The sequence below is a fragment of the Apus apus genome, chromosome 1 (genome assembly GCF_020740795.1).
Source record: "Apus apus isolate bApuApu2 chromosome 1, bApuApu2.pri.cur, whole genome shotgun sequence".
NCBI classification, from domain to species: Eukaryota; Metazoa; Chordata; class Aves; order Apodiformes; family Apodidae; genus Apus; species Apus apus.
In genome coordinates this window covers 172928686-172941758 of record NC_067282.1, presented here as the reverse complement: position 1 = coordinate 172941758, position 13073 = coordinate 172928686, and the positions used below count along the sequence as shown (strand labels likewise).

Below are 13073 nucleotides of genomic sequence, written 5' to 3'. Positions count from 1 at the left end.
GAAATTACAGAAAAAAGAAATCACATGCCCCACAGTGGACCAGTCAGCATGGCAGGAATACTATGCAATAGCTGCACTGTCACACAGACACAGCAAGACGGAGGATAAAAAGGAGGTGTAACTAGTTTTCTATTCTGGCAGCTGTAATGTAATAGAGGGTCATGGTGTCCCTGGGATTTTGGTCAGCTGTCTTTCAGCAGTGTGATCCTTCTTCACTTTACTCCAATAGTGATTTCTATAACTGAGTATGTCAAACTGCATTTCCAACAACATCTTGAATACTACTTCAGAGCTAACAGGCATGAACTGCTACTGTATTTTCAGCAATATTAGACAGCACTGATCTGGGAGTTGAGTTCATCAATGACCTACCTGAGTTGTTACCTCTTCTCTAGAAGAGAGGTTTATTATCTCTCCCAGGTTTTCAGATTGCTTTTCTATTATCTGTTTATCTTCTACACTTCTACTGACTACCTGCTTCAGCTGATAACTGCCAGCTGCCTCAAATTCTCTGTGATGCCCGATAGAGATCTTTGACAGTTGAGTCTATTGCTGTAGTTACAATGTGTTGTTGTTCGTGTCCCCAGGAGCTGTAAGAGAAAATAATTTTATTGGGCCTGGAATAGACATGGTTGATGCTTATAGAGAAAACTGACCTCAATAGCAAGATCAGCTTTAGCTATATTTTATTACTAGAACTCTACAGTGTAATTCCATTTATATGAATTTTGTCACAGAAATTGAAGTATACTTATCTCTTTCACTAACAGAATTAGGATTAAAGTTTCATGCTAGCAACAGAGCAACAGTGTGTATGAATTAGGGTAGAGTGAGACAGAGGCTGACAATAGCTCACTGATACTAAGCTTACAGAAGATGGCCTAGGTGATTACCTATTCATTTTAATGGTAATACCTGGTGTATTTACTAGAGATTATGAGCATGCATACCACACTAGCCTGCATATGGACATGAGAGAAGTTAGAGTTGAGTATTTATGGAACAGAAATCATCAGTCTGGAAAAAAATAAACAAAAAAAACCCAACAAAGACATAATCAAAATGTAATATTATGTAGGCCAAAATGCCACACAATCCTAAGCATACACCCTTAGATGCAGAATTTGTGACTAGAAGACATAACTTGTGGTGTAGCCAAGGAATCTAAGCTTCGAAGAGGACCTGTAAAATTTTGTGTTCAAATGAAACTACATGACAAATGGCATATGAGGGAAATGGACTATTCCATCAGGAAGCTTACCCAAACAGTTAATGGATAGACCAACAGAAAAATAGCATCAGTTATTCAACATCTGCAGCATTTTCTTTTCCTGTGGTGGAAAATAACACTTCAAAACTTTTTCTGTTAATATCACTAAAAAGACCTCAAGCTGTTATCAGCTGAAACAGGAGTGTGTATAACATGCCTTCTTCCAGAAGTCTCTCTCACTATTGAATGGATCCAGAATGAATAACGAGATGTGTGACTTCTTTTCACACACATGTGAGACAGATAAGTTTGTTTAATTTCTTCTTTCCAACCAATTAGGTCACTGAAAAACACATAATGCCACCCTCCCATACACAGACACATACATACGTGCACACACAGATCTAAACCTTTGCTAGCTTCTTGAAATTCACACATAAATTATTAATTACTATCACTAATAAATTTTTAATTCTTACCCTTAGAGCATGGATATGAACATTTTTACTCTGAATAATGAGCTTCCTACATTGAAGGGGCTCTGACACTGAAAGGATGCAGAATTATGACAGTTTCTTTTTAAATCTGCAACAGAGAACTGAATCACTTCAGAACGTTTGTTCTTCATCACTCACAAAGGAGTGTATTCAGTTTAAAATCTTGATACCATTGCAACTGAGTTCTACATAAAAAATAAAGCCATACATCAACTTTTAATCTGAAAGCTCATGGGAATTTTTGTGACTTTAAGCAGGATGCAGACACTAAACTGTATCTAAACTTGTGCAGTCTGTAGGCCAGGATCACACACTGTTATAACTGCAGCTAGTTTATCTTCTCTGCCTCTGAATAGAAAATGCAAAATGCAATGAAGCACACAGCAACTAAGTAAATTAAGACACATACACCTTTCCTAGAGAGGGTGTTTCAAAAAGGGGCATAGAAAGAAACTGCATGAGGCACATACATATATAGAGAAAATACATACATGTATGATGTAATGGTTAACATGTTAATATAATCTACTGGTTCTATATAGATACATTAATATATACAGTACTAATAGAAATAAGATGTATTCCATATAAGTATAGAATACATTATTTATACTGCATGTAGCACTGTACTATAGCGTGCAATATGTACCATGTATAATAGAGATATTGTGTATATGATATACCTTATCACATATACATATCACTGTGTAAAATTTATTGTCTGTAATATACAGTATACATTTATTAAAATCTATATAACTTTTAATTTTTTCTAGTTAAGGCACATCAGTGGAGAAAATAGAACCATGTAATGAAAAACAGGTACCATTTATATCTTCTTGTATTTATTTTTCAGCTCCCTTTGAAAATCACTTTCCTAATAGTCTATAAAAATATATGAACTTTAATACTTCACTATAAAAGACAATATAGCCATGTTCTGCATTTTTCAGGAACTGTCCTATATGGCCTATGACTTTCTTCAGGGCATACAAAGTGTTTGAACATGGAAGAAAGCTTAACACCTTTATGATGTCAAGTATACAACTTTGATTTCAGCACTAGCAGCTTCTCTACAAAATATCTTACACCAGGCTTCATCCTAATTTACACATTTTTAATCCTGTAATTGTGGGCCTGCCTGGAAGCAACAATGAGTTTGACCATGGTCATCTGTACCCAAGCCTCCTTCACTTCTATGCCCAAGACTTGCTACTTAGTTAATGCTCTTCCCTCTACTTGGCTTAGTGGGCCCCTCTTGCATGCTTCTTGGTATTCCAAAGCCTGTAGTGCAACCTGCTGCCAGGACACACACAGTGACCGTGGGGACAATGGGCACAGGTTCCTTTTATACATTTGCACAAGAGATGACTGACACCACTACCTAAATTAATACAAGTGCTCTGTCTGTTTCAGGAATAAAAGTGTTTCCTGCCTCTTACAGTGAACTATTTACTGCTCCTTACAACTACAGTACCAGGATCTGCCCAGAGACTGTAGCGACCTGGCTGCTTTACAAACATGTGACAAAGTATTCTCTCCTGCACTTGCAGTGGGAGCAGATGATGCATAAATTGTAACAATAATATCCTAAGTAAAGAAAGAATGATATAATGTCACATTACTGAAATTTTAAGGTCTGTGTATTCTGGTTTAATGAGTGTAGTTTAAAGCACAGAATAATTCCTAACATCTCTCACATACAAGCAAACAGATTGGTAAGCAAAAGAGCCAACAAAACCTGATTTCTATGAATCTGTGCTTTGAAATGGCAGTCCTCTGTGGATGGATTCTTTGATGTTTACCAGGTATGGCCTTGAACACTTCCAGGTATGGGGAATCCACAGCTTCCACGGGTAACCTGTTCCAGTGTCTCACCACCTTCACACCAAAGAATTTCTTCCTAAAGTCTAATATAACCTACCCTCTTCCATTTTAAAGCCATCACTCCTCATCATATCACTACGTGCCCTTGTAAAAAGTCCCTCCCTAACTTTCCTGTAGGCTCATTTCGGGTACTGGAAGGTTGTTAGAATGTCTCCCTGGAATTTTCCCTTCTCCAGGCTGAACAACCCCAGCTTCCTCAGCTTGTCTTTGTAGAAGAGGTGTTGCTGCCTTCTGATCATATTTGTGGCCCTCTTCCGGACTTGCTCCAACAGTTCTATGTTCTTCTTGTTTTGGGGGCTTCAGAATTGGACATTACTACAGGCGGGGTGTAGAGGGAGAGAATGACCTCCTTTGACCTGCTAGTCATGCTTCTTTTGATGCAGCCCAGGTTGGCTTCCTGGTCTGCAATCACACATTACTGGCTCATGTTGAGCCATGAACCAACACCCCAAAGTCCTTCTCCTCGGGGCTGCTCTCAATCCATTCTCCACCCAACCTGTACTTGAGCTTGGGATTGCCCTGACCCAGGTGCAGGACCTTGCACTTGCTGAAATTAATGCAGTTCGTATGGACCCACCTTACAAGTCTGTCAAGGTCCCTCTGGACAGTCTCCCTTCCCTCAAGCATGTCAACTGCACCACACAGCTTAATGTCATCAGTGAATTTGCTGAGGGTGCACTTAATCTCATTTTCCATGAAAAAGAGGTTAAACAGTGCTGGTCCCAATACTGACCCCTGATGAATGACATTTGTTAATGATCTCCACTTGGATATCGAGCTGTTGACCGCAACTCTTTGAGTGTGAACATCTACCCAATTCCTAATCCACTAAATGGTCCATCTGTCAAGTCCATGTCTCTCTGATTAGAGACTAGGATGTCATGTGGGACAAAGCCTTCAGGAGCTCCATGATCTTGCTGGGCACAGAGGTTAGACTGACTGGCCTGTAGTTCCCTGGGTCTTCCTTTTTTCCCTTTTTGAAAATGGGGGTTATGTTTCCCCTTTTCCAGTCAGAGGAAACTTGATTGGACTACCCTGATTTCTCAAATATGGTGGATAGTGGCTCAGCAACTTCATCCGCCAGTTCCCTCAGGACCTGTGGGTGCATCTCATCAGATCCCATTGACATATTTAAGTTCCTTAGATGGTCTCAAACCTGACCTACCCCTACCATGGGTCGTTCTTCCTTCTTGCAGCCCCTGCCTTTGCCTTCTGTGACTTGGGCAGTGTGTCTTCAGTGCTTGCCAATCAAGACTGAGGCAAAAAAAATCGAGTACCTTGGCCTTCTCCATATCCCAGGGAACTAGGCCTCCTGTTTACTTCCAGTAGAGCCCATATTTTCTTTAGTCTTCCTTCTGTTTTCGACATACTTCTAGAAACTTTTATTGTTGCCCTTGATATCCATGGCCAGATTGAATTCTATATGGGCTTTATCTTTTCTAACCTGATCCCTGGCTGCTCAATTTCTTTGTGTTCCTCCCAGGCTGTCATTCCTTGCTTACACCCTCTGTAGGCTTCCTTTTGGTATTTGAGTTTTCCAGGAGCAACTTGTTCATCCATCCTCCTGGCACTTTTGCTTGACTTCTCCTTTTTTGGCATGCAGTGCTCTTGAGCTTGGAGGAGCTGGTTCTTCAATATTGAGCAGCTTTCTTGGGCTCCTTTTCCCAACAGGGCTTTATCCCATGGTGCTCTACCAGGCAGGTCTGCAAATAGGCTGATCTCCTTTAGCCCAGGGTAGAGATCTTGCTGTGAGCTCCCCCAACTGCCACTAAGAATCTTGAACTCCACCATCTTATGGTCACTGCAGCCAAAGCTGCCCTTGAACTTCACATTCCCCATTAGCTGCTCCTTGTTGGTGAAAACAAGATCCAGCATAGCAACTCTCCTTGTTGGCTCCTCTATCACTTGGAGAAGGAAGTTAGCATCAATGCATTCCAGGAACCTCCTGAATTGCTTATGTCCTGCTGTGTTGTCCAAAGTGCAACAGAAGTACACAAAGGACTAAACATAGAATATGCAATAAAGTTTCAAAAAAATATCACATTATAACCACATTTACTTTTGTACATATTATGCAACATAATGTCAATAACTGCAATTACTCCAGCTTCCTCCTGCTACTTTTCATGTTGCACATAATATGCAATCTTTACCCATGAGAATAGGCATTATGGTAAAGGTTTTAATTATGCAATTTTAAAATTATGTTCTTTCTCTTCCCCTACAGGATTTCAGCCTTAAGGACAGAATTTTTAGAAATCTTAGTGGCCACTTTCACAAATATGCTAATGATACATACAAAATACTTCTTGTAATTTTTTTTATTATTATTATTATTGTTTTTAAGGGAGAGATAAAGGGGCCAAAGGGCAAGTTAACCAAGATTTTGATCAAGAACTCACTGCTGACTGGCCAAATTTCAGTTCGTGCTTCAGAAGATGTTATAAAAAAAAAAAAAAAATCCGTTTTTTTTTTTTTTCTAACACGAGCAAACTTATTTGCCTGTCACCTACCCGCGGAATAGCGAGTGCGAACAGCCTTATAACGTGAAATACTCCGTACCCTCGGTCCCGAAGAGCAGGAGGAGAACTGGGTGGGGCCGGGGGTGGGGGAATGGACACGTCTTGCGCTGCCTGGAGTGAGGTAAAGATCTCCCTGCCCCTCTAGTTCCCAAGCAGCCCACGCTGCCCCAGCCGCTCCTCCGAGCGAGGGGGGCTCCGCGCTTGGTGGCTGCGGGACGGGCAGGTGGGCGGGGAGGCTGCGGGCGAGGGAGGGGGCTGAGGCCTCGCCCCGGCGGCCGCGGTGTCCCCGCTGCTGCCCCCGCTGCTGCCCGGCGCGGCGCATCCCACCTCCCGCCCCAGGCGTTGGCTCCGTCTCCCCGGACCGGGCGCCGCGCCCCGTCAGCCCCGCGGAGCCGGGTTGGGCAGCCCGGGAGGCGTCTCCTCCGCAGCCCCCGCCCTCCCGCGCCGGTGCTGAAGCGTCTCGGCCGCTCCCCGGCAGCACCCCGGGGACAGCGGCACCCCGTCGGCCCCGCAGCAGCACCCGAGCCTCCCTCCCTGCCGCCTGGCCCGGGCTCCCGCGCCGCTGCTTTGCTGCCGAGGACACCTCATGGGAAATAAATAAATTAATTGCCCCACTCACCCCCGCGGCAGGGAAAGGAGCCGGCGGCGGCCGCGGGATTAGATCCAGCCCGAGCTAGAGACCAGGTAACGTAACCTACCCGCCAGGAGGGTGGAGGACGAGCAGCGAAACCGCTGAGGTCGCCCCCGCCGGGGAGGGCTCCGGGGGACGGAGAAGGGGCTGCCGCAGGCGGGGCGCGCCGGCGCGGCCCCGGGCTGGCTGCGTGAGGGCGGCTGCCCCCGCGCTGTGCGCGCCGCACTGTCAGTCACACACACACCCCCACCGCCGCCCACGCAGGGATGGATGGATGGATGGATGGATGGATGGATGGATGGATGGATGGATGGATGGATGGACGGACGCCGCGCGGGGCGCAGCCGCCGCCCCCGCAGGCGCTGTCCCGGTACCAAAGCAGCCACGGCAGGGAGACACCGCACTCCCTGCCGTGGCCCGTCGGCCCTGCAGCGAGCGGCTTCCCCGCTGCCATGCGGGCGCCCGGCGCTGACAGCGGGGCAGGCGGGCGGGCGGCGGGGCCGGGCCGAGGCCGCAGCTTAGGGGGGCGGGGGGGGCGCGGCGCGATCCCGCCCCCGCGCACCGCGTGCATCCCCGCGGGGCGGCGAGCCGGGGCGCCGAGGACGCCCCCGCCGCAGCTGCGGCACCGCCCGCCTCCGCCCCGGGGGCAGCTCCGGTTTGAAATGTGGGCGGAGAGCCTCGGAGGCGACGGCAGGGGAGCGAAAACCCTGGTGCCGCGCTTGCCGTCATCAAAAGCGGACCTCCCAGAAGAGGTGTTGTCATAGCTGTGTGGTCAGGATGACCTTGAGGAAAGTGGGTCTGGATGGACCCTCTGCTGCACCTAGTGCCAGCTGCAGCACTAATTGCTCTGCTCTGGGCTGCTCTGAGCTCGACAATGCTGACATTATTCTCTCCAAACATTGCTGGCTTTGGTTAGTGGTTGTGTACCGGGCTTCCGCTGTAACTGGGGTGCCAGAGCTGGGAAAATATTTCTCCATCGTTTTCTGCTTGACCTCTGCTAGCACACAGTGGACTCAGGGTCCTTGAAGGGAATGGTACGAAGTGTCTCCCTGGCAAAGGGCAATCGTACGGAGAGAAAGGAGTTAGGTGTCTCCACAGAGACCTCTGTGTCCTGGGTTTGTAGTTGTTGAAATGGCCCCTACAGGACACTGAAGCAATCTTAAAAGAAACTGGGAAGTTGGTGGGTTCACATTTCAGAGACCACAGCGTTCCCTGGTAGCACTGGGAGGGCATGTTACTTCTCAGTCCTGCAGGCACACTGAACTGGCACAAGTTCTCCACTGCTTTTCCAGTCAGGTGGCTTGGAAAACAGACTGAAACAGAATAACATTTAGAGATAACTGTTTATTCAGATGCCAGCCTAAGCTTTCAGTAAGGGAGTCTTACTGAAATTATTATTTAAAGCTGTTTTTGGAAAAAGAAAGAAACTGAAGGAAGTTGCTGCGTCATGGAGGTGTCCATTCTTGTTTCATTGGTCTCTATAATAGTCATTCTTATTTCCATAGTGACATCCATCTGTGGCTCTCAAGTTCAAGTTACTTATCAAATAGTAATGATACGGGTGCTTGCAGCTTCCATTACAGGAATGAGGCCATAAACTTAGTAACGCACCAATCAAGCCAAAAAAATACTGCCTCAGATCTGTCTAGATGAATCATGATATGAAAGTCTTCTAGACAGAGGGATGTAGACTGGTATTTAAAGGAAGCAGAAAACTGACAAACAGTTCAATAAAAGTGGTAAATGCTTTTATGTACAAGTACTCCTCTCTCCTGTTATTGTCTGCAAACTTTGAATATCATACTTGGGAATGAGTGCTGAATATCTACACCTTCCACATGGTGGAATAAATTCAGAGCAGAAATTATACTCCAGACGTTTCTGTTCTTTGTGAAATTTGTTATAGAAATATAACTCTATGTATCTGTAAGGACCCAGCTAATTTAGTTTGCAACATAGTCTCTGCAGTGTAAGTGGCTACAGAGCAAAAGAGCTAATAATTCTGAATAGGCACACTGGATTTTTTTTTTTTTTTTTTTTTTTTTTTCTCCTGGCAGCATTAGTTGATTTTTGGTTAATTAAGACAGCCAAGTCAGGCTTATTTTATTGTGTGGTGGAGATGTGGAATTGCCTAAATATCAGCTATGGTCTTCATGGAAGGTCTTCGTGGATGGCAGAAAACGGGTCAAACTTTTTATGGATAGGAAAGCTCTTTGGATTATGTAGTGACGCAAATGATCTGAACAGGTATTGTGCCGGTAAAGGAGGAGACTTTGAACTCTTACAAAGGGAAATATCAAAGAATCAGAGTAGTTAAACACTGCAGCTCTATGTCTGCAGTGAAAAGAGGTGGAGTTCTGTTTCAGCAATTTTCAGTGTAAGTGAATGCATCATTAATAGTATATAAAAAAAATTCTCCTTCCAGCTCTTTAATTCCATCTGTCACTTCTCTGGAATATATATTGGATTCAAGTTCACTCAGCTCTTACTATGGCAATATCTTATTCTAGAATCTGAGTTTTATGGTGGTAGGAGATCCTTTGGGCAGCCTTAAGGGAGATGCTGTTATTTACAGACAGTCAAGTTAAGGGAAAGTAAAGAAAAGAACACTTCTCCTTGAATCACAAGCTGGTGTTTTTTAAAAAATGTTTTTCTTTCATTGCACTTCTTTCTTGGATTTGGTTTTTGCTTCACTATATCTTACTTGTCTTTTTCTGGCCCCCGTTGCTTTTATTTTTCTTCATTTTAGAAAAAAGTCCTCTTTGGAATCCTTTGTTTCTTAGGTAAATTATCTTGTCCTCTATTTATGATGAGCAGGTGTTTTTTCTTCCAATAACTCGGGTTATTATTGTACCTCTTCCAGCTCAAGAAAAGAGACCACAGCTCACCTGATTTTTTAATATATTTTTTTCCTATTGCAACATCACAGGATGGTTTTGAAGAGTTGCATTTTTCTTGAGGAGATGTTTGATTTAGCAAAGATGGTGGCTGAATGTAATTCTCAATGAATTGTGTCCTATATACCGTTTGCCAGTGTTAATGCTGTCCATTTTCTTATGCAAGGATCAAGAAAAGAAGGATGTTCTTGGGCTATGCTAGTAATCTGTGCTGTTAAGTGAATTTTATATTTCAAGGTAGGTATGATCATGAAAATGTAATTTTCTTTTGGTATTTGTCAGGTCGTAGCTGTTAATCATTGACAGATAATATTACCGGTTTCTGTGCCTGTTTATATAATATATATGGCCTAATGTTTGCACAGCACCAAGGAGGAGGTTAGATAGGAAAACACAATGTCATTGGCCACTGGTTTATGTGTCAAATGAAGGTGAGAAACAGGATGCATCTCAAATATGCATCTAAGTCCAAACCTGCATTCCTTGGCTCTCATGTATTTGTGAGCTGTTGTACCAACTTTCATAATTTTATTGTGAATCTTGGAACATTTGAATAATAATTTGCAGTTTGCAAACAAAAGTATCTGAGATACAGGAGTAATAAGAAACTATTCCATGAGTAGAGGAATAGAGGATGTTGGACAAACTACCTGAGGAGCACTATTTGCCTTTACAATCTGTCACATATTTCTGATATTTCTTATAACTCTTGGTCTTATACTCAAGCAATCAAAATAATGTTAAGCTTTTATTAACTATCTAACCAGGTCATGGTGGCTGACAAACTAGAAAGAGTTTCAGTTTGGGTTTTGTTTGTTTGTTTGTTTGTTTGTTTTGCTTTGTTTTTTATCCTTGCAATCTCAAGATGTTTTAATTAATCATATTTGTGTCTGGGGGGGTTGTGTGATTCATCAACACCAGCTTGTTCTTTTGTTGAGTATATTTTTAGTTTTAGTTTATACAGTGTCTTTAAGCAGGTCTTCTATTTATTATCTCAAGGTCAACCCCCCAGTTACGTGCTAACCCTTTTTTATTTTTGAGACATGGTGCTTTCATGTCTCATGACACTTACAGTAATATCTAATCAGAAGTATGCATTAAGAGCATTTCCTGATAGAAATGGAATAAGCATTTCCAAGAGGATATTAAAGGAACTAGAGCAATTAAAAAAAATCCCAAAAAAGAAGGAAGAAAATTAATGGGAAAGAATAGGGCATTAGCATGATATACTCCTTCGCTTTGTGGGTGCAAGACTTAAGATCTTAAGAAATGCAATTAATTCACAGAATCAGGAAGCAATAGAGAACAAACTGAAGCCTGATTTTTTTTTTTTTGTTTAGCAGTTGTTACATTTTCTTTAAACTTGATGTCATGATTACTTTATGTGAAGTATTAAGTGTATTTAAATGTCCACAAAATAAGAAAGCAGGGCTCTGAATAATAGTGTAAAATGTATAGAATTTGCTAATAACTAGTTTGTGGGAAACTTTTAAGTCAGACATTGACAAATTCCATAAAGCCTACACATTATAGAAGTTGGAGTACTTGAGAAGAGGTGGATTTTATGTTATTTTCATATATTGCTATGGAAGATAATGACAACATCTGATTTAATGGTCAAAGCATAAAACTCCACTGGTTGGCATTGCCCAAATGTGCAGGATTGTTTAAACAGTGTTGGCTTTCTTCCAGCCTGAATATTTGTACCCCACAAAAGAACACTTTCCAGTTCTTTTGACAGCAAATGTAGTAGTTATTTCACTTTAATTTCTCTTTTACATTTTCCAATGGAGGACAGCTGTAGGTCATAATCAAGATGCTGTGGGAACATTCAGAAAGCAAATTGCACAGAAGACAGATCAGAACACCTGTATTTTATGGCTTTTCTTATCATTATATATATATACATGTCCTGGTCCTTTAGAATAGCTCATCTTCCCACACCTGCTAGCAGACTCCAGCAGCTGCAGGTATGTCCATTGTGTAGTGCCCTTCCCATTATATGGCCTCAGTGATAGCAAACTGTTGGCAGCACTCCCAAGTTTAACACTTAAGGATAGTGCATAGGACAAGGAGTCATAATGGTGTTCAAAATGTGTTTGTCATCAAAGAACTTGAGCCTTTGCTGTCACTGCAGTGGTGGTAAAGACATTGAAGTGATGTACAATGCTCTTTGCATGTGTTTGGTGCAATAGGAATTAGAAATCTGTCACAAAAGAGTGAGCACTATATCACTCAAAAGATAGAAGTTATATGTTTTACATATAAGGAGATGAATTGAGATTTTAGCATTCATGCTTGCCAGGCATGACTTAGATACTCTTACAGTACAAGCAAAAAGGAGACAAAAAGAGATGAAATCTCCATTAGTCTCTTGTATTAGTATCAGACTCACAGTGTTAGATTCAGATTTGTACTTCTCAGTGCTAGTTTTCTGAACTCAAGAAATACTGAGAACAAATGTGTGTTTTACAATGCTAAAAAGATGTGAAAGAACAAACCAGAAAAGATTTTATGATTTCTGTGCTGACAAAAATGACAAAAGCATACATGAAAAAGGTGTATTTGATGATTTTAAAACAAAATTAGTTCCTATTGTAATTAATTTGATTAGTATTGCAGATAGAGAAATACGCTCACTTCCAGCATCTGTTTTTCAAATCAATTGTATCAGAGTGTTTTTTAGCATTAGAAATCTTGGACTTTGTGGCATTTTTGTCAAACCTTTGGTGGTGAAGGTTAGAATTTTTGGTGTGACACAGGACTATGTTCAAACTACCAACTATAACAAAGTGGCTTCTGAGAGACATAGCTGTTTTTCTCTGGTGACCTTACTGGGAGTTGGAAATTGGAAAACTTAATGTGTAGGACATCTCAACACTTTGCCGTGCTATTGAATTAAAATGTGATAGGAATTGAGGTTACTATATTGAGTTCCTATAGTCTGTGTTCTTAATAAGGCCTGCAGGGAAGGTTCAAAAGAGAAAGGAAAAAGAACAACTTAATGATGCAAATAAGCTCCCCATGAGAATGCAGGTGTCTGATTTCTTAAGAATTGGAATTTTATGTGTTAAATTCCTTGACAATTCTGCCTTTGCTGAGTACACTCTTCACTGAACAAATATTTTCTAGAAGTTAACTACTTTTGCATGCTATGCCAGTGATGGATTTGAATGTGAAAATGGGTATTTGGCCCCATGTTCTCAACAATGCCTCCTGCTGATGTTAGAAATAGAAATTGGTGAGCTATAAACTGCAATTTGGAACAGAAGATAAATTTCAGAGGTAGAGAAAGTGTGCCTAGGACAGAGGCTCAAGATGGCTGAGCAAGGGGGTTTCATCTGGAAGGAGGTAGAGAGAACAGAATAGGCTGTGGAGGGAAATTGGTGCTGGAAGCTGAAGAAGGCAATGAGTCTATCATCCCATTAT

At 42.3% G+C, this 13073-nt stretch overlaps 1 protein-coding gene across 1 annotated transcript in view; it reads left to right on the top strand.

Moving 5' to 3' along the window:
• The first annotated feature begins 6599 nt into the window (after nt 1-6599).
• SLC16A7 (solute carrier family 16 member 7) overlaps nt 6600-13073 on the top strand; it is an 88512-nt gene continuing 82038 nt past the window's right edge. Inside the window, exon 1 of the mRNA XM_051621320.1 lies at nt 6600-6800. The gene's annotated coding sequence lies outside the window, so the exon portion shown is untranslated. The remainder of the gene's footprint in view (nt 6801-13073) is intronic.